This window comes from Bos indicus, chromosome 21 (assembly GCF_029378745.1).
Source record: "Bos indicus isolate NIAB-ARS_2022 breed Sahiwal x Tharparkar chromosome 21, NIAB-ARS_B.indTharparkar_mat_pri_1.0, whole genome shotgun sequence".
Classification (NCBI taxonomy): Eukaryota; Metazoa; Chordata; class Mammalia; order Artiodactyla; family Bovidae; genus Bos; species Bos indicus.
In genome coordinates, this window is record NC_091780.1 from 33263383 (window position 1) to 33284166 (window position 20784).

The 20784-nt window shown below is 56.6% G+C and overlaps 1 protein-coding gene across 2 annotated transcripts in view; it reads right to left on the bottom strand.

The window, feature by feature from the left end:
- Window positions 1-20535, bottom strand: part of LINGO1 (leucine rich repeat and Ig domain containing 1) — a 220943-nt gene extending 200408 nt beyond the window's left edge. For both annotated transcript variants that reach the window (XM_070775356.1, XM_070775354.1), the window contains exon 1: window positions 19512-20535. The gene's annotated coding sequence lies outside the window, so the exon portion shown is untranslated. The remainder of the gene's footprint in view (window positions 1-19511) is intronic.
- Between the last annotated feature and the right edge of the window lie 249 nt (window positions 20536-20784).

Below are 20784 nucleotides of genomic sequence, written 5' to 3' on the forward strand. Positions count from 1 at the left end.
GTCACAGTCCATGGCTGTGCAGGAGGGGTCGAGGGGCCCTTGTGCCCAGGTCCCCCCACCCCCTCAAGCCCTCTGCTGAGGACACAGCTCTGAGGCCAGCATGGGGTAGGGTCCAGCATCTCTGCCCAGGGCAAGAGGGCCCAACAAGCAGTACAGACAGGTCATGCTAAAGCCAAAGCCACTGGCTCCTCAGCAGGGCTCTGGCCCTCGTGGGCTGGGGTGGGAGTTTCCCTTAGGTGACCAGAAAGCCCTGGAACATCATGATCTTGAGAACCCTAGTCTAAGGCTCAGGGGCGTCCAGGGAGTGAGGACAACATGGGAGGGGCCTTTGCAGGTACAGCCCCGGGCTCTCACAGGACTCTTGTGCTAGAGAAGGAGGGAGGGAACGAAGAGAAGACAAAGCAACAGGGAAGCTGCAGTGCTTCTCTCTGTGCGGAGAGAGGCTGGGCGAGCCCGCGCTGCAAGCAGAGGGCTCTGGTGTGTGCCGGTGTGTGGTGCTCAGAGAGGGGCTTGTGTGGGTCTGCAGAGGTGAACTATGGACAGGGTGTTGTGTATCATCATGTCTATATCTAGAGCCAGTGAGTGTGTGTGTGTGTGTGTGTGTGTGTGTGTGTGTGTGTGTGTGTTAGGGCGTAAGGACAGGCTTGTGGAAAAGCCAGGGGGAAAAAAGTGAAAAGTGGAAGTGTTAGTCACTCAGTCGTGTCTGACTCTTTGTGACCCCATGGATTGTATGTAGCCCACCAGGCTCCTCTGTCCATGGGATTCTCCAGGCAAGAATCCTGGAGTGGGTTGCCATTTCCTTCTCCAGGGGCTATTCCTGACCCAAGGATTGAACCTGGGTCTCCTGCCTCGCAGGCAGACTCTTTACCGACTGAGCCACGAGAGAAGATGGAGAGGCCAGGAGCGGTGGCAAATTCCGGAAACCCATCCCAACTGGCCCTCAGCCTGAAATGCCTCCCAATACTATCCTCCCCTCCAGTCAGAAGAGATGTCAAGGACCAAAGTTTGTGGGAAGAATGAGAGGGTTATCACAAAGCTTAGCCCCCAGGCAGGCACAGGGTGGAGCAGAAAGAATGTGGTCTGGGGACTCAGATACCTGGCTTCCCATCCTAAGGCAACACTACGGGTCACATTAACCATGTCCCCTGGGAATCGATGAAAGCAGAGATCCTCACCAGAGTCCCCAAAGAAGGGGAATTTAGGAGGTCTGTGAGCACGGAAACTGCACGAAACTCGATGTGAGTTTACGCACGTGGTGTGGGGCGGGGAGAGCATGTCTGTTTCAGGTCTGGGGCTATGGCTTTCATCAGATTCCCCAAGGGACCCACAGACCAAAAAGACTCAGGACCATCAAGCAGGAAGGGAGCAAGGCTGGGCCCCTGACGAACAGAGGTCTCAGGGGCTCGGTGTCTACCTGTTCATTCATGGCTGGCAAGGCAGCACGATTTGGAGGGCAGGGGCTAGGGCAGGTTCTGCAGCTCTAGGCCCCAAGCAGGACACTGCCCCCTCAAGAGTCCCAGGGTGTAGATGCTGATTCGAGCAGGGATGAGAGTTGTCCAAGGTGAGCAAGGCTGCCCTGGCAGGAGGGGAGCACAGGCTGATGGGGACAGAGATCAGGGTGAGCAAGTGGTGACCCTGAGCCTTACTCTCAGACTCTATAGGCCTCTGTGTACCCATCTTACCCCCCAGGCTACACAAGGTAGACCCTGGGAGTCCATTCTGAGCACATGAAAGGAAGGCCCAGGCCATGCAAGGGTGAGGCTCAGGCTTAGCACTGAGTGTGCTCTGCCATGCTATGTCACTTCAGCTGTGTCCAACTCTATGCGACCCTATGTACTGTAGCCATCCAGGCTCCTCTATCCATGGGATTCTCCAGGCAAGAATACCGGAGTGGGTTGCCATGCCCTCCTGCAGGGGATCTTCCTGACCCAGGGACTGAGCCCATGTCTCATGTCTCCTGCATTGGCAGGCAGGGCCGTGCCCTCCTGCAGGGGATCTTCCTGACCCAGGGATTGAGCCCACGTCTCATGTCTCCTGCATTGGCAGGCAGGTTCTTTACCACTAGCACCCCCTGGGAAGCAGCACAGAGTGTACACTCCTGCCTTTCGGAGTCTTCCCACCTGTTGTTGGCCTGAGCCCCTCTTCCCTCCTGGGCTAGGGGGCAGGCTGGCCTGGCTGCCCCACACTGCTAATTAGGTCTGCAGAGCCCGAGCCTTCTTGGGTGTCACCACCTCCCACATGACAGTGACTCCAGAAAGGAGAGGAATAAGAGGTTTCACTGCAGTCCTTGACTGGAGTCAAGGGAACCTAGGGGCTGCACAGAAGCCCTGAGCAGGGCTGGCAGGTCGGGGCATATGAGCTCAGGGGAGCCCCCTGAACTGTCTCTGATCCCTCTAGGGTCCTCTCTCAGCCTGACATGGGGAAACTGAGGCACAGAGTGAGCCCTCTGCCCTGGGTCACACAGGGAGTTGGTGACAGATTGGGGCCAGAATCCCAGGCCTCCCGCCCTTGGCTGCGTTTACTCTGGGCACAAATGCAGCTCACCCTCCTCAGGGGACTCAGTACCCATCTCAGCACCCCTACCTGCCAGAAAGAGGCAGCTGGCACTGGGGACCCAACACACTGAGTCACATGCAGGCCTGCAGGGCCCCTGGATCCAGACACCTCGAGTCTCTGTTTCCTCCTCTCTAAAACAGAGGTACAGGACTGCCCTGGTGGTCCACTGATTAAGGATCTGCCTGTCATTGCCGGAAGAAATATCAATAACCTCAGATATGCAGATGACACCACCCTTATGGCAGAAAGTGAAGAGGAGAGTGATGAAAGTGAGAGTGGAGAGTGAAGACAGCCTCTTGATGAAAGTGAAAGTGGAGAGTGAAAAAGTTGGCTTAAAGCTCAACATTCAGAAAACAAAGATCATGGCATCCGGTCCCATCACTTCATGGGAAATAGATGGGGAAACAGTGGAAACAGTGTCAGGCTTTATTTTTCTGGGCTCCAAAATCACTGCAGATGGTGACTGCAGCCATGAAATTAAAAGACGCTTACTCCTTGGAAGGAAAGTTATGACCAACCTAGATAGCATATTCAAAAGCAGAGACATTACTTTGCCAACAAAGGTCCATCTAGTCAAGGCTATGGTTTTTCCTGTGGTCATGTATGGATGTGAGAGTTGGACTGTGAAGAAAGCTGAGCACCGAAGAATTGATGCTTTTGAACTGTGGTGTTGGAGAAGACTCTTGAGAGTCCCTTGGACTGCAAGGAGATCCAACCGGTCCATTCTGAAGGAGATCAGACCTGGGATTTCTTTGGAAGGAATGATGCTAAAGCTGAAACTCCAGTACTTTGGCCACCTCACGCGAAGAGTTGACTCATTGGAAAAGACTGATGCTGGGAGGGATTGGGGGCAAGAGGAGAAGGGGACGCCAGAGGATGAGATGGCTGGATGGCATCACTGACTCGATGGACGTGAGTCTGGGTGAACTCCGGGAGTTGGTGATGGACAGGGAGGCCTGGCATGCTGCGATTCATGGGGTTGCAAAGAGTCGGACACGACTGAGTGACTGATCTGATCTGATCTGTCAATGTAGGAGAAGCCAGTTTCATCCCTTTTTCTGGGAAGATTCCACATGCCACAGGGCAACTAAGCCCATGCGCCACAACTACTGAAGCCCGAGCTCTAGAGCCCACAAACCACAAGAGAAGCACCGCGATGAGAAGCCTAGAGAAAGCCCGCATGCAGCAATGAAGACCCAATACAGCCAAAAATAAATAAATGAATAACATAAAGCAGCTATTATTTTAAAAATAAACAAAAATAAGACAGGTGCAAAAACTCCTGTTGTGAGGATCAGCAGAACAACAGGATGCTTAGAGCATGGCAGGAGCCCTTTCCACCGCCCCCACCCCCAGGTCTGGGCCTCAGTTTCCCCACCTCTAAATGGGAAGCTTGCTCTGAGTGATTCCCCAGGCCCTCGAGCCTCTGAAACTCCTGGGAAACTTTCCTGGGTGCCCAGCCCATGCCAGTATCTGTGGGGAGACAGACAGAGGCAGAGACTAGAGCCTGCCCTCATGGAGTTCCCTGCAAGCTAGGGAGTGACAAGTGTGGCTGAGGAACAGAGGCTACTCAGCAGAACTGGGGGCGAAAGCACCCACGGCCGGGCTCCCGAACGCGTCTACCTGTCCCCATCGCTTCATCCCCAGCCTGCCCCACTCATTCCCTGCCTGGCCCCTTTACGCACTAGGTTTATGCCCTTGCTCCAGGGGCCATGAGAACCTTGAATGTTGAAAACTCAGTATGAGGCTTGGCAGTGACCAAGGAAGGCTTCCTAGAGGAGACAGGACAAGAGGGTCAAGTCCTCACAGCGTGCGTGTGCTCTCAGTCACTCAGTCGTGTCCGACTCTTTCGACCCGTGGACTGTAGCCTGCCAGGTTCTCTGTCCATGAGGATTCTCCAGGCAAGAATACTCGAGTGGGTTGCCATGCCCTCTTCCAGGGGATCTTCTTGACCCAGGGATCGAACCTATGTCTCTTGTGTCTCTTGCACTACAGGCGGATTCTTTACCACTGAGCCACCAGAGAAGCCCAGTTCTCACAGCAGGCCTCGAATATCCAGATGAGGAATCCAGACCCTAGGAGCCACTGGAAGTTTCATACAGGTCCCCTTGGCCTGGGCAGAGATGCTGGATCCCACCCCAGTCTGGCCTCAGAGCTGTGACCCCTGCAGGGGACTCAAGAGGGTGGGGGGAACCTGGGCAAAAGGTGCCCGCTGCCCCTCCTCCACAGCCATGGACTATGACTCCATCCCAGAGAAATCAGTCTTGGTCTGAGAAGCCCAGCAGCCACCGAGGCCTCATTGCCATCGGTGAGTGCCGTCTGGCCAGGGAGGGCTCCCCGACAGATTAAGAGCAGTGCCAGCCCCGACTCATTCATATTCCGGTCTGGCTGCTGGCTTCAATATGGCTGAGAGACGCGAGGGCAGAGGCGGCCCTCCGAGAATGCCTGGCGATGATTCCTCTCCGATTCCAATTTATTTTCTATCATTAATGCTTTTGAAAAGCCCCACATGCTCTGCAAACAGGGAAGGAGCATGGGGCTGGGGAGGGGAGGAGAGGAGAGGGCTGGGGGTGGAGGGGGGCATGACAGAGGTGGTGCGGGCAGCAGGCGAGGGGCCCTGAGACCTAGGTTCAGATCTCCACCCCATCTCCACCTGCCCGGAGACCCGGGGACAGACCTGGCCTCTCCCTGGCTGTGGGGAACAGCCCCCTGCTCTGCCCACCTGGGGGACACTTTCCAAGATCTCCTGAGGGGTCAGAGGTGAGCAGGCTTTATACACTGTGAAGGGCTGTACACCTTGAGGAACCGAAAGCAAAGCAAGCCTGACTGACCGTGGCAACAGAGGCCTATGAACTGGACCCCTGCCTCCCCAGCTATACTGGCAGTCCCCCACCCAAGGGTCCAGGAAAGGCCTTGACTACCTCTGACCAAAGCACAAGCAGAGGAGACAAGCACCAGGATTTGGACACCCCTACCCCTCACCACACTCCCATCCCCTGCCTTTTCTGTCTCAGACTCACACTCCAGCCTCCCTTCCCCCACAGACTCACCAGGGATCAGCCTCCCAACCAGCATCCCTCCTCTCCTACTACCACCTGCGTGGAGCCTGGGGTAGGGTTAGGGGATCATTCCCACACGTCCTCTGCTCAGAACCTTCCAGAGGTCCCCATCACCTAAGCCCAAACTCCCCACGTCCATGCAAAGCTCTCCCAGGCAATTCAGGCCCACCTGGGCAGCCCCAAGGCCTCCCTGGCCTGACCCCACCCTCAGCTCCAGCACTGACCACCCCTGGTCTTTGCATATGCTATTTCCAGTCTGAAACTCTCTTCTCCTCGGCTCCAGTTCACCTGTCAAACTCCTACCCCTTCTTCAAGATGCAGCCCAAGTTCCCCCCTATGCAACTTTTCCCAACTCCCCTGGCCGGCCCTGCTCTGTGCTTCTAAGCATGCCGTATCCACCTTCTACGACTCAGCAATACGGGCATTATGTGTGTTTGGCAGCTCCCCTCCATTCAGTGAGCCCTGATGGCCAGGGGCTGCCTCTGATTCATCCAGCGCATTCCTAGTGCTTGGCAAAGTTCCTGGCTCACAGAGACCCACTGATCCAGTCAGCGGTCTTAACAGAGCACCTACTGGGTGTCAGACTCTGAGCTGGGTGCTGGGGATGTAGCAGCAAAGACAGAGTTGGTCCTTGCCCTCAAGCTCTTCCAGAGGATGTGCTCAGGGAATGTCCGTTGAATGAATGAACATACGACCATCTTGTAAACAGAGAAACTGAGGCTCAGAGAGGCAAAATCCCTACCCGAGGGCACTTTTGCCTCCCTGCCCACATCTCTTTCTACTCTGTTTCTCCCCTAGAACCTTAGCAGCAGTGAGGAGGAATTTAAAAAGTAAGATTAGAGTCAAAAAAAAAAAAAAAGGAAGACGAGAATGTAGTGGATTTTCCCCCCTTTCTCCATAATGTAAAGAAAATTGCTTTTGCCAACTATCACAGCTTAAAAGCAATTAGAGTTTTTGGAGGGACTCTGGGCACGAGCAGAAGAGACAGAGCGAGCGCCCCACGCAAAATTTCTCCAGCATTCATTTGTACCGAGCAAAACGGGGGTAGGGGGTTTGGGGGGAAGGGGATGTGTTAAAAGCAGCAATTTCCAGCAGCAGAGATGGTGGAGATAAAATATTTACAGCCTCCAAGGGAGGGGCCTGGGAGGGCCAGAGACCACCCCCATCCCCACTCCTACTCCTCATTCCGGAGGCAGGAAAAGGGAGGATAAAGAATGGGAGACAAGGAAAGGCACCTCCCCACCGCTCCTGCGCTGATGGACACTTGAGACAAGGAGGGGAGAAGCCCCCAGATGCCCCGGCTCTCTCACCACTCCCCCACCAGGCAGGACCCACAGCCACCACCCATCCCCCAGCCATCAGAGATCCACCCCTCCAATCGTCAGTCCTGGCTCTGCTCAAAATCTGGAGAACATCACCACTCCAGGCTGGCATTCGAGGCGTGCACAGTCAGGCCCCTCTCCAGACTCATCCCCAGATGCTCCCAATGGGGCACGCAGCCCTGACTGTTTTCTGAGAAGTCTCGCTCGGTCCCACCTCCAGGCCTTACCCTGAGAAGGGAGTATAAGGAGTGTGCACGCCTCCCCTCGGGGAGAGATAAGGCAGGTTTGAGGGTGCAGACTCAGAGCAGATGACTGAGCCAAGGACACACAGCTCTAGGCTACACACTAGACTTCCAGAAATGTCTCTTCCACTGAACAGCCTCTTCCCCACCTGGACCCTTCACTTGACCCTTGGCCTCTTGCCTCCAAATACAGAGCAGCCACCAACAGCATCTTCCTGAATTCTAACTTCCTCCTTCCTAGTTGCAGCACAGACTCTCCTCGTGTGGCACACAAATGACACAGCCTCCACTAGAAGCAGATGTTCCTAGGTTCAAATGCCAACCCCTCCACTAACTATGTGACCTTTCCATGTCCCTTGATCTCTCTAAACCTCAGTTTTCCCATCTGTTAAATGGGAACAGTAGTAGTGCAAATTTCATGGGGCTGTCTTTAGAGTTAAACGAGATAATATATGTAAAGTACCTGGCACTGTGACTAGTAGGTGTGAAGTGAACTCACCTCTGCCCTACTTCAACTCACTCCTCAAGGGTGACTGTCCAGGCCTCAAGTGGCCCATGCCCATGCACATGGGCTCCCATGCCACCTTTCCATCCCCTGATAAATGCACAGAAGGCACACACCAGCTGTGTGCAGAGGGTGGGAGGCACTGATGTGCTTTGCACACACACAGGAGCCTGATCCCTCCACCCAGAGCCAGGGAGCCCTCACTTTCTTGGCTTAGGAAGGATTCCTCCTTCCTAAGGACGGGGGAAGCCTCAGTTGGAACCCTGAGAACCTGCCCGGCCAGGTGGAAGGAATGACCAGAGGCTCAGCCTTCCCTCCAACCTGTGGCTATGGCCCAGTCCTCAGGAATCCTCACAGTCCTGCTTGACCCAGGGCCCAGAGAACAGCAGTTAGTGGCAAAGCCCAGAGCAGAAACCAGGACTCAAAGACCGCAAGATCCAGCAAAGCTAGGTAGTTTTGGTCTCAAATCCCAGACCCACCACTGACCAACCAAGTGACCTCCCTGAGCCTCAGTTTCCTCATCTGTAAAATGGTACCCATAATGGCCACTTTGCTGCGGTGAGCACTAAGCTCTTCCAGCGCCCTGCCGAGGTTCCAGCACGCAGTCAGCCAGCATGGGGACCTATGCTGATTCTATTCCACCTGCCCCCTGGACTCTAGCACAGGGAGAGCAGAAGGAAGGCCTGGGGATGGGGCAACAAGGACCTGCCCTATGACCCTTGCCAGCCCACTGCCCACCCAGCAGGTGGGTAAAGGACCAGTCTACAGATGGGCCAGTGGCCACAGCCAATCCTCCCTACCCTTCTCACAGCAGAAGAGGTCCATTCCCTGCCTCACTTCATCCAGGAGAGGCAGTGACATGCCCCAGGTCCACAGCCCCCATCCAGCCACTTGGGGGAGGCTGGGTGTTTTCCTCTCCACCCCCAACTGCAGAGAATACACAAGCTTGTTGTAGGGTCTGGCTGTGCCCCAGGGCTGTGGACGAGGAATCAGAAGGTATTTTGACCTTTGTCTCTTGCTCTCCCTCCGGTCATCTTCCTCCCAGGGGACTCTCCTGCTCACTGCTCCTACTTCTGTCCTCAAGAAATAAGCCCAAGAGTAGAAATGAAGTCACTCAGTCATGTCAGACTCTTTGAGACCCCATGGACTGTAGCCCACCAGGGTCTTCCATCCATGGGATTCTCCAGGCAAGAATACTGGAGTGGGTTGCCATTTCCTTCTCCAGGGGATCTTCCCGACCCAAGGATCGAACCCAGGTCTCCTGCATTGCAGGCAGACGCTTTAACCTCTGAGCCACCAGGGAATCCCAAGAGTAAGTGTGGCACAAACCAGGGTTCTCCTCACTGTGGGGGCAGAGATGGGAGCACAGGAAGACCGTCTCAGCCCTGGATGGCTGAGCCTCAGGACACCCCGCTGAAGCCTCCTCCCCAACCTGCACACCCACACTCCCTGCTGGTAAATAACAAGGTGTGTGTGTGTGCATGTGCGTGTACAGAAGGCAGGGCAGGTCCTAAGAAGCTGGGGCTGACCCCAGGATGACTGACAGCCGTTCCCCAGCTGGGCCCACCTCTGCCCCTTTGAACCAGAGGGAGCACTGGTCTGTCTGAACCACAAGCCCACAAGGCCCAGGAGCACGGGATTCTGGGACTGAGAAACCAGACTCCTGACTTTTTGCCAAGGCTCCGCAATGCTTTTCTTTTTTTTTAACATTTATATTTATTTATTTGACAGCATCAGGTTTTAGTTGCGGCATGCAGAATCTTCTATCTTCGTTCCAGCATGCAAGATCTTTAGTTGCAGCGTGTAGGATCTAGTTCCCTGACCAGAGATTAAACCCGGACCCCCTGCATTGGGAGCTCCGAGTCTCAGCCACTGGACCATGCAAGTACAAAAGCATTGTATTTGCAATGCTTCTCAATGTGACACTTGAGATGGGGTTGGCCACTCCCTGTGCCTCAGTTTCCCTATCTAAGCCTAAAAGAATGAGATCATCTCCAAGGCTCCATCTAGTTCCAATGTTCTCCAGTTCCATATCTGTGACTCCTGTGACCCTCACAGAATCAAGAGGTGCTCACAAGTCACCAAGGGCACTAAGGGCAGAAAAAGCATGTGTGGGTGCCTGGAGGGCAGAATCACCCTGACCCCAAGGCGACAAGGAGGCCCAGGGAGACCCACATCTGCCCTAGGCTGGCAGAGGACACCCGGCCTCCCTCCCCAAGGAGAAAACTGGGCCCAGGCGGGAGAGTGAAGACAGCTCCTCCATATGGCTAGAGGCAGCCAAAGCCCGCCCTCCTTTCTGCACCTGCCCCCGCCCACCCCTCCGTGCCTTGCTTCTCTTCTCTGTTCTGAGGCTACCAAAGACTCAGCCCAGCCCAGATCTCAGGCGCAGCCCCCCACCTGCCCCCCACACACCCTCAGTTCTCCCAAAGCCCCTGGCTATCCAGGCTGGGCCCCTAAATACCGCCCCCAAACTCCAGGCAGCCCTCCCCTTGCCTTCCATCCTGCCATCTAAAGTGGCTGGTGTGGGCAGCCCTACGCTTGTGCCAGCAGAGGCTCCCCTGGCCCTGCATGGCCAGAGCCTGATAACAGTCTCCTAAATTAAACAATAAACAAGAAGTTGTTTTAGATTTTCCTGACGCTGCAGTTCTTGATTAATCCCCGTAGCAAACAAAAGGAAAAGAGCCCCGGCTATCCTAAAAGAGACTCACTTCCTGTTTCCAGGCGGAACCTCCAGCCTGAGCCAGAGGAACCACCCTAGCAGCATCCTACCCCAGCCACCTGCACAGCTCCAGGCCGCTTCCTGCCTCGCCTCGCCCCCACAGTCTAGGGCAATCCTGGGCTGACACCTGTAGGCAGCCTCCTAGATCCCACTCCTCCTCCCCTCCCGCTCTGTGCTGTGTGACCGTGGACAGGCCAGACTGTCTTTCAGGCCTCAGTCTCTGCATCTCTCGAGCATCCTCACCTTTCAAGGAGAAAATGAATTATGTGACCACTTGAGGTGAGACAAGCATTTTCTTATATTTTTTGGAGATGGATGCTGAAATATTTAGGGGTGAAATGTCATGATGTCTATAATTTACTCTAAACTACTCCAGAAAGAAAAAGATAAAGCAAAATGTGGAAAAATGTCAACAACTGTTAAATCTAGGTGAGTGGGTATATGGGAGTTGCTACACTACTCCATCTTTCTGTACCTTTGAAAATGTTCCTAACAAAAAGTGAAAAAAAACAACTTATTGGTCACATGAGCCAGAACCCCACAAATAATGCCTCCTGCTCCCGGCAGGCCTGAAAGGCAGCTAGGTCTCTTAAGTAGGTTAAACATGCCCCCTGCCATCCCCTTTATGTGGTTTCCCTAGAAATCGCTTTTGCACAAATTCCACTGAGTCCTAGCTCCACATTTAGAAGCCTGAGTACATTCAGAAGCCAGACACAGCACTTTAGTGAAGCAACTGTTTTCTTCTGACCAACCACCTTCCTCCCACCCACCACCTTTCTCCCACCCACTTCCTCCCTGCCCTTCTTCAAAATGACCCTGGATTAGAAATCTTTTATTTTTTATATTCATTTTTATTTATTTATTTGGCTGCTCCAGGTCTTAGTTACAGCATGTGGGATCTAGTTCCCTGACCAGGGATTGAACCCCAGGCCTCCTGCATTGAGAGCTCAGAGTCTTAACCACTGGACCACCAGGGAAGCCCCCGGATTAGAGATGTTGATGCTGGCTCCATCCTCATATGACCACTACCCTCTCTGAGCCTCAGGTTGCTGCTCCCCTGCCCCACCCCCATCAACCAGAAATAACGACAAGTCAGGGACTGCTTAGGCATCTCATTCAAAGGCACAGTGTTACCCCACAGAGACTGAAATCCCCACTTAACAGATGGGAAAGCTGAGACCCAGGCCAGGAGAGACTGGAAGCAGAACATGGAAGGGATGTGAGAGTGAGCGAAAGCTCCCCTTCACCCCCTCCCTATCTCTCTACCCCAGCCCTGGCAGTGCGAATCTAAGAGAGGATCGCCAGCACCTCCCTTTCTCTTGTTCCTGTTTACGAGCATCCTGGTCAGGAATAAATGACCATGATCGCAATCTCCCAGCCAGGCCCAGCTGACCCACACCAACGTTGGCCAGGACCGCCTCCGCCAATCAATAATGGAAGAGTTATCAGTACCCCAAATAATCAATTGCTAATTGCTGGATGCCATGCAATTCATCGGGGAGAGTTATGTGTGGCCAGTGACTGGGCATCACCCCCCTGGCCTGGTGGAGCCTCCCAGAGGAGAGAAGGCCTCATGTGTAGTGAGCATCTCAGCAGAAAAGCCGCCAGTAACTCAGAGCTTCTCAAAGAGATGTCCTGGGCTCAGCCGGAATCTCCAGACCCAAAGAGGAAGAGGAAGAGGCAGTGGCCACAGAGGCTCTGAGGGATGGGCCACATGCCCTGGTCAGCCCATCTGGTCCCAGGTCCCTGGATCTGCCAGGTGCCCAGGATGAATAAGCCCAGTCCTTGCCACGAAGGCATTCCCAGGCCATGAGGACAGACCAACTGCCATGTATCGCAGGCCTTGCACACAGTAGGCTTCACATACAGTAGGTGCACAGCAAGTGTTTGCAAAACGTAAAGCAGATACGCTGCTCTGAGTTCTGAGGAAGGAAAAGCTGCTCCCACCTAGGGGGACCAGGAAAGTGAAAGGGAAAGTGAAGTCGCTCAGTCGTGTCCGACTCTTTGCGACCCCATGGACTGTAGCCTATCAGGCTCCTCCGTCCATGGGATTTTCCAGGCAAGAGTGCTGGAGTGGACTGACATTTCCTTCTCCAGGGGGGTCTTCCAGACACAGGGATCGAACCCGGGTCTCCCACATTGCAGGCAGACACTTTACCATCTGAGCCACCAGGGAAGCCCAGTGGTGGGACCAGGGAGCCAGGAGGGGTTTCTAAACACAGCATTTGGGCTGAGTGTGGAAAAGCGGGTGGGATCTGTGGGCAGAGATGGAGGAAGGACTCAGGTTGGGGGGTGGTCATCAGGGTGAACCCCTGGAGGAAGGAAAGCCACAGCGCGTGAGAAGGGGAGCATGAGTGGCGTTGGGTAGAGCCTAACTGCACAGAGGACTATGGAACGAGATGGCTGGGTGCGGGGAGAATCGGACTTTGCAAAACACTGAGGGGTCCAGACGCCAGTCTAAGGAACAGGGAGCCCTTGGAGGATGCTGAGTGGGAGCGTGACAACCAGCATGTGTTTGGAAGGACCGTTAAATGCCACAGAGTCCACAGTTGCTGGCAGGTTCCGCCCCACGAGGGCGGGGGCTAGTCTTACTCATCTCTGTCCCCAGAGCAGCCAGCACAGCCCGGCCCAGAGGAAGCACCCAACAAGAGAACCGCTGAGTGATCACAGGACCCGCAGATGTAGGACGGGGGATGCCTGGCCTCGCAGCTGTGGAAGATGATGTTTGTATCAAAACATGTATTTACAGTAGAGTCCCAAACACAGCCTTGGGAGGCAGGCAGGGAGGGGATTATCTTGCACTTACAAAGAGGGATGCTGAGGCTCAAAGAGGAACACACGGTGACCTGGCCAAAGCCACACAGCTGGGGGAGCCCAGTGTTCTCTGCAGAAGAGAGCCCCGAAGGCAGTGCCCTGCTTGCCTGGGCAGGGTCCAAGGGTGCCCAGGAGGTAAAGGCTCCCCACTCCACGCTCCCTGACACACACACACACCCATCCCCACCCCTACCCCATATCGGACAGACATTTCATTGGAGAAATGCCCCAATCACTGCCTCACTGAGCATCCCCCACAGTAACCCCAGCTGGGATTGGCTGTCTGTCACCATGGCAGCCTGTCCCTGCACCTGTATCAGAGACAGGGCTAGGCAGAGACTCTCTAGAATCCCCAAGCTCGGTCTAGACAGACTTCGTTGAAGACAGACCCACTTCTCCCCAGCCTCCACTCCCCCGAAGTTTGGGACCCATATCAAGGCAGCAAGAGTCCTGGACCAGGAGTCCAAAGACAGGGTCAAGGCCAACTCACTGTGTGACTCTGGAGAATCGCTTGCAAGTTTCTTCATCTGTGAAATTGGATGGTGCTCTCTGCCTACTTTACAGCATGCCATGGAGACTAAATGAGGGATGGAGTATAAAAACTGACTTATAAAATTATAAATTGGGCTTCCTAGGTGGCATTAGTGGTAAAGAACCTGCTGGCCAATGTAGGATATGCAGGAGACATGGGTTTGGTCCCTAGGTCAAGAAGATCCTCTGAAATGGCAACCCACTCCAGTATTCTTGCCTGGAAAATTCCAAGGGCAGAGGAGCCTGGTGGGCCACAGTCCATGGGGTCACAAAGAGTCAGACACAACCGAGCATGCACTTACCACATAAAATTATAAAGCAAATTTTTTCCTGAAAAATAAGGCTCCTCTTTACTTCAGCCTAGAGACTGAAACTCCAACAGAACTCACTTCTGTCTCCCAGCAGAGGGCAAAACATGACTGACACTTACTGAGATTCTTCAGTGTATCAAGCTAGTGCATGCTTTATATGTATTATTTCAAAGTATGCTAATGACACCCCAAGAAGGTAGGTTATCATTCTCACATAAGAGATGAGGAAACTGAGGCCAGAAAAGTGATTTGCAGAATTCAGACTCAGTTCCAGATGGTTCCCATGCCCAAGACAAGCCCTTTTAATCACACCAGACTGAACTGAGGGGCCCATTTCCATACTCCAAAATCTCAAAACTACAGAATCAGTGATCAGGGTAAGGCTGCATGTCACATCTGAGCTGCGTGTCACACACATATACTCCATTCAAACCTGAGACCCCGATATCAGAGGCACTGTGCTACCCCACGGCCTGTGGACCAGCAGGGCCAGAGGAGTGGCATGGGGAATGGGGGTGAGGTGTCTGGCACAGCTGGTCCTGAGTTAATTGGATCAGTCCTGGGCATGGAGCCGCCTGTCCAGCTGCCCTGGCAGATGGGTGCTGAGACTGGGCCACCTGCCAAGGCCCAGCTTCCATGTCCAAACCAACCTAGACACTGAGGTTCCACTTTGGCCTCCTCCCGCCCTGACCCTGGGGGTGGACAGTGCCCTCATAGATCCAGAAGGCCAGAGTGGCAGCTGCTATCCCTCCTGGGTGGCGGGCTCCTCCCCTGATGTGGCCATATGGCCCCATACTCTCCCTGACAGCTGGACAGTTGAAGCAAGTGCCTGAGGAGCCCTCTGTGAAGGCCCCGAAGCCCCGGGCACCCCACCCAACCCTGCCCTACAGGCCACAGGCACAGCCAGGAAAACCCCCGGCTGGAGCCCCTGCCCCCAACTTGCTTTATGACCTTGTGTGAGTCACTGCCCCTCTCTGGGCCTCCAACTCTTCCTCCGTCAAATAGCGATGCTGACCAGCCCTCTACCGCTTCCCCTTGCATTCCACTTCCCAAGTCACTGACTTCCACCCAAATTCACTCCAGGTCTCCAGGAAGACAAACTTATCCATTTTACGAACATAAAAACTGAGGCCCAAGGAACTTCAGGAACTTGCTCAAGTGCGCACAGGGGAAGGGCCAGTAACAAAGACACATTTATTGACACCAGATGCCTGCCGACTCTGGATGCCCAGGAGGTGGGAATGGTGACACCAGAGACCCTGCCTCACTCTGAAGGCCTGCGTCACTCCACCTGACTCCCCACCCAGCCCAAATTTCTTCCTCCTCCATCGGAAAGGGAACCACGCACAGCCCCTTGGCCATCCCAGCAAAGGCTGGCAAGGCCCCTGGCCCTGCTCTTGTCCCCACCACCAGCCTGCACTCCCAAAGCAGCTCTAGGACGGCTGCCCTGCCTCTGGCTCTCCCAGCCAACACTCCCACGACCATCAGAGGGAGCGGTTTAAATTGCAAATCTGATCGCGTCCCTCCAGAACTTCACCCCTACAACCTCTGAATACGAAATCAGCCCACACTCCTCAGCTGGGCACTCAAGATCCTCCTCCGTCTTGTGCCAACCTGCTCTGTGCATGCTGTGCCCCTGCAGGAACCACTCCACTGCAAACACGTTCCCCCGTGCCTGGCGCCTCCCACCGCCAAGCCTTTGCTAACACTATGCCATCTGCCTGGAAAGCCCTCACTCAGTCGCATCCTCCACTCATTCACTTATCCAGCACATTTCCTGAGCATCCACCAAGTGTCAGAAATACCTGAATAGGTCAGCCCTTCTGGGTCCATCTGAAACAACCCGTTGCCAGCCTCCCTTCCCTGTACCTTGCGGGGCCTAGCCCAGCCTGCCTTATACCCAGGGGTGTGGGTCTTTGTCTGTGACTCCTTTCAGAGCTCATCCAGGGATGGACCCAGGTTTGTCATAAGTACCCTCAGTATGAGCTCCCAGGCCTCAAAGCAAGAGAGGCCCCCAATATGGAGTGATCCCCAGGTGGACAGTTCCAGGCAGTAAAGAGCAAGGCCAAGTGAGACACGGTTCCTGGGAGCAGATATTGAGGCCTTGGAAGCCCACAAAAGAGAATCTGATTGGCCAGGGTGGCCCCCAGTTTCCCACAAAGGAGGCCTGAGTGGTCAGGGGTAACATTACCCTCTCAAGTTACCCCAAGGCCCAGACCAATCAACGACTTCTCACTGTGTGCTTAGTCGCTGTCGTGTCTGACTCTTTGTGGACTGTAGTCTGCCAGGCTCCTCTGTCCATGGGGATTCTCCAGGCAAGAATACTGGAGTGGGTTGCCATGCCCTCCTCCAGGGGATCTTCCCAACCCAGGGATCGAACCCAGGTCTCCGCATTGCAGGTGGATTCTTTATCATCTGAGCCACCAGGGAAGCCCAAGAACACTGGAGTGTAGCCTACCCCTTCTCCAAGGGATCATCCCAACTCAGGAATAGAATTGGGGTCTCCAGCATTGCAGGCGGATTCTTTACCAGCTGAGCTACCAGGGAAGCCCACTTATCACTGAGTTTGTTATAATTTAAAACACAAACACACCAGGGTCAGGGCCTGGATGGACAAGGAAATTAAGGAGGCCACGCAGAGCAGGACTCCTTCCCAGTCAGGAGGTTTAGAGCAGGGAGTGGTCATCTTCCTACAGGAGGCAGCCAGTAGGGGCTGGGAGCACCTGACGGGGCTTTCACCCCTGACCCCCAGATCAGGGGCCAATGAGGTTCCATGTTCTCTCTCTCTCCTTGGCTTGAGGCCCCATATGGAGGACTCACCCTGCTGGAGTCAGTTGGGGATGGGGGATTGGGGTAGGGGTCAGAGAACCAGGGCAGGGTTCAAGCAGGTCTTGATGACAGGGGTGGGGCCAAGCAGACAGCTGGCTATGTTCCAGCCGCTTGGGTACCAACCAGAGCATCAGTCAGGTCAACACAAAGGAGCAAATGTCCAGAGCTCAGGGAGCCACAGGGGGATAAAAGGGTAAAGAGGTGGGGGGCAAGGGGGTGGGGGGGGGGCAGGGGAATGACAGCTAAGAAAGACCGAGTCAGCTGAAGCTGGCAGAAAGGAAGGGGCAGAGGCAGAGGCAGAGAGAGGCTGCCCCAGAGTGAAGCCAGCAAAGTGGCTGAGGGAGCCGCCACAGAACCCAGTAGACCACCCCCACTACCCCCAGCATTCCCACCCCCAGATGAGCTTTGGTCACTTCTGGACAACAGCTCTTCCCCCCTGAGGTCTTCAAGGGCCCGAGTGACCCTGGGGATAAGTCCAGGGCATCATCAGGACTGCGCTGGGGAGAATGGGCACAGACACCTGCCTGGAGCTGAGAGCTACTCTAGCTGCCTGTGTCTCAGGTGGGCCACTTGGGAAGGAAATGGTCCCCATAACCATCAGGCCCTATCCCCACCCCCAGTGCACATTTGGACCTCTGTGTGGGGAGCCCATTCACCTGACGGTGAGCTCTTTGGCCCAGAAAGGGACTCCATGGGAGAGACCTCAGAATAGTAGGAAGGGTTCCAGGATCCAAGCAGGAGGACAACGACAGGACCTAGAGTGTCAGGCTAGCACTCTGATCCCCAGAATGACACTGACATCCCAGTGCCAAGGATTATAGGTTTGCAAACCATCAAGCAGAGACCAGGCGGACTCTGGGGTCTGCCCAGATGAGGCTGGGATCAAACCAGGAGAATCAGGCTGACAACGGCTGTGCCTATCTCCCCAACCATCTGGACAGTGTGTTGGTCACAGCAGCAAGAGAGCTGCCCTGGGGAGACCCTCCAGCAGCAGATCCCCAGAGCCCTGCTGCCAGGTCAATAAAGAAGGCTTGAGGGCCCTCCCTGCGCCCTCCCACCTCAGCAAAGATAAGGGTTAAAGGATACCTTCATGGTGCAAGGGACTGACTGCCATTCCCCTAGCTCCATCTCTGCCTCAACATCCTCCTCTGAAACGGAGAGGAAACGTGCCCACGGCCCCTCCCTTCTCACCAGGCAGCAGAGAGATCGCGGAGCAGCAGTGGAGGTGGAAGTAGGTCTAAGCCTGAAAACTTGTAGATATTACCATACCCCTTAGACTCAGGGAGATACAGACCGGCCCAACATCACCACCCTCCACCCAGCATCGAGGCTGAGAACAAGACTTCTGACCCCACGGGCTCACACACTGAGTGCCAGGGAGCGAGGCACATGGACAAGGGCGGCTGAGAAACTCGGCTGCTCCATCCCAGAATCCCAAGCTGAAAGGAAAGACGGGGAGCAATCAGAGAAGGCTTCCTAGAGGAGGAAGAATCTGCTTGGAAGCAGGGAGAATTCAGTAAAGTGGAGGGGCCTGCAGGGAGCCTCTTTCCCTTTCTTGGGCCTCTCCCTCCTGGGACACTGGCCTCCCTGGCCTCCCGCACCTCTCAGGGCACCATCCTGGACTACCCGACCATCCTACCTTTTACTGAAGAGGCAGGGCTGGCACTGGGGGCAGAGGGGGTGGGGGTAGGGGTAATTGGTAAGCTTAGCAGAGGACAGGAATGCCAGAAGATGGAGGTGAGGATGGGGGCACAGCACAATCAACCACATCACAGAGTGAGGCAGCAGGAACATGGTTCCAAGAAAAGCAGGGCGGTGGGGAGGGGGGGAGGGGCGGGGCGGCACCAGGCTGGGGGCCTAGTGATTCCCCTTCCAATCCCTAGGCTCTTGGGAGCTCCTTGGGGGCCAGGGCTGATGGGATGCACTTTCCTGGCAGTTCCCTTCTTCCAGCCGCCATCCCACGGAGCAGAAGGAGCAGGGTCACACACACACAGAGGCACGTCTCCCAACTCCCAAATCTCAAACCCGCGTCCTCAGCCTGGGTGCAAAGATGACCTCGCGGCCGTGAGGCCGGGAAGCCGTCGCCCCGCGGTCCCATCTGACCCTGGCAGGGTCACGGGAATCCAGCGCCCCCAGCGCCTCCAGAGCGACGCCGCGGGGCTGAACCGGTGTCCCCGAGAGCCAGCGGCTGCGCTGATAAAGTGGATGTTCCCCCTTGACCGGCCGGGCGGCACGGCACGCGGCCCATTCCTCCCTCGCGTTCTCTCCGACAAAGGCCGGAGTTCCACCATTAAAGCGCCTCCATCCTCTGCCCCCACACGCAAAGTTGCTCCAAGTCGCCGGGATTCTGATGGCAGGTGATGGTTAGGCGGGGCCGCGCAGCGGGCGAGAGCGCGGTCACGAACCGGGGTGCTGAGCGCGCTCCCCTTCAGCTCCACGCGTGCACTCCCCTCACAACGGGCGCGCACCCAACACCCCACCTCCCACCCGCTGCCCCTGAGGCTCCCGCCCAATCAGAGGCCGCGCACGCGGCGCTGCCGGCGGGCAGACACCCCAGCTTCCCGGCCTGCGCCCCCGCGGCCCCAGCCCCGCCACAGCATCCCTCCTGCCCAGCCACACTCACCGTCCCGGGCGCGCAGTCGGCGCGCAGCTCCGCTCCGGGGCCGCATTCCCCCGCTGGGCTCCTCTCTGGTTCCCGCTCCGGCTCGGGTTCCCGCTACGCAGGGCTCGACTCTGAGATGGTGGCCGCGGCAACGAGCGAGGCAGGGAGGGCGTGTGCGCGAGTGTATGTATGTGTGTATGTGTATGTGTGTGTGTGTGTGCGCGCGCGCGGTGCGTGTGCGTGTGCACGGGAGGGCCCCGCGCTCCCCTGCGCGCCCCGCTCCTGCCTCCAGTTCTCCACACTGCGATGCCAGCAGAATCCCTAACGCGCGCTCCCAACTGCTTGGGCGCTCACACTCGTGCACACACGCGCACACCTGGGCGCGCACACACCCCCGCCGCCGCACAACCGGCTCCGCACTCCCGACTCTTGCCCTCCTGGGGCGTTCACAAAGGCCCCGGCCCGCCGGGAGCCCCCGGAGCGCGGCCCGCGGAGCCTGCGGAGTGACCCTGCGGGCCTACCGGGCTGGCCCCGCCTTAGACCCGCCGGTGTTCCCAGAGGGGCCCCCTCGGGCGTCCCTGCTGCTTCACCCTGCCGGCCCGGCTGCGGCCGTGCTCTCCGCCTGATCTCCGGCCCCGGCGCCTGACTCCGGCTTCTGGTGCTCCCACCCAGAGGCGCGGGCTCCCTGCTCCTCGCCTGCGCCGCCGCCCGCAGCCGCGTGCTCTCCCGCTCCTTTCTTTCCCTCTTTTTCCCTCTTTTCTGTCGCTGCCTCTCCTATCTCGTTTCCCTTCTCCCACCTGCACCCGCCCGGATCCCGGTCCTCCGTCTCTCCGGCTGCCTCTCCGTCTATCTTGCCGACGCCCTCTCCCGCGCCGCCGCCTCCTCTCCACCGGCCTGCGCTGCCCTCACATTCTCCGCATTACACTGGGGTGCCGCCCGCCACTCGCCGGGCCCAGGGTTCCGGCGCACAGTGGGCGGCGAGGGGACCCGCCGCGCCCGGGCCCCACCGCCCCCTCGGCTCTCCGCCCTCTCCGCGGCTCCGCGCTCCGGCCTGGCGGGCGGCGACGTCCCGCGCTAGCCTCGGCTGTCGCTGACAGCTCCCATCTCGCCCGGGCTTAAAGGGATAGCGCACCGGGCTCGACCTGCCCCACCCGGGGGCACCGAGGAGGGCGGCCTCGTGCGCCGGCACAGTCCGGGGCGGTGGTGCAGCCGGGGCCGTGCGGGCGGCGCCCGGTCCGCCGAGGTTGAGCCCGGCCCTCCGGGGCTGGAGGGTGAGTCAAGGAGACCTGTGGAC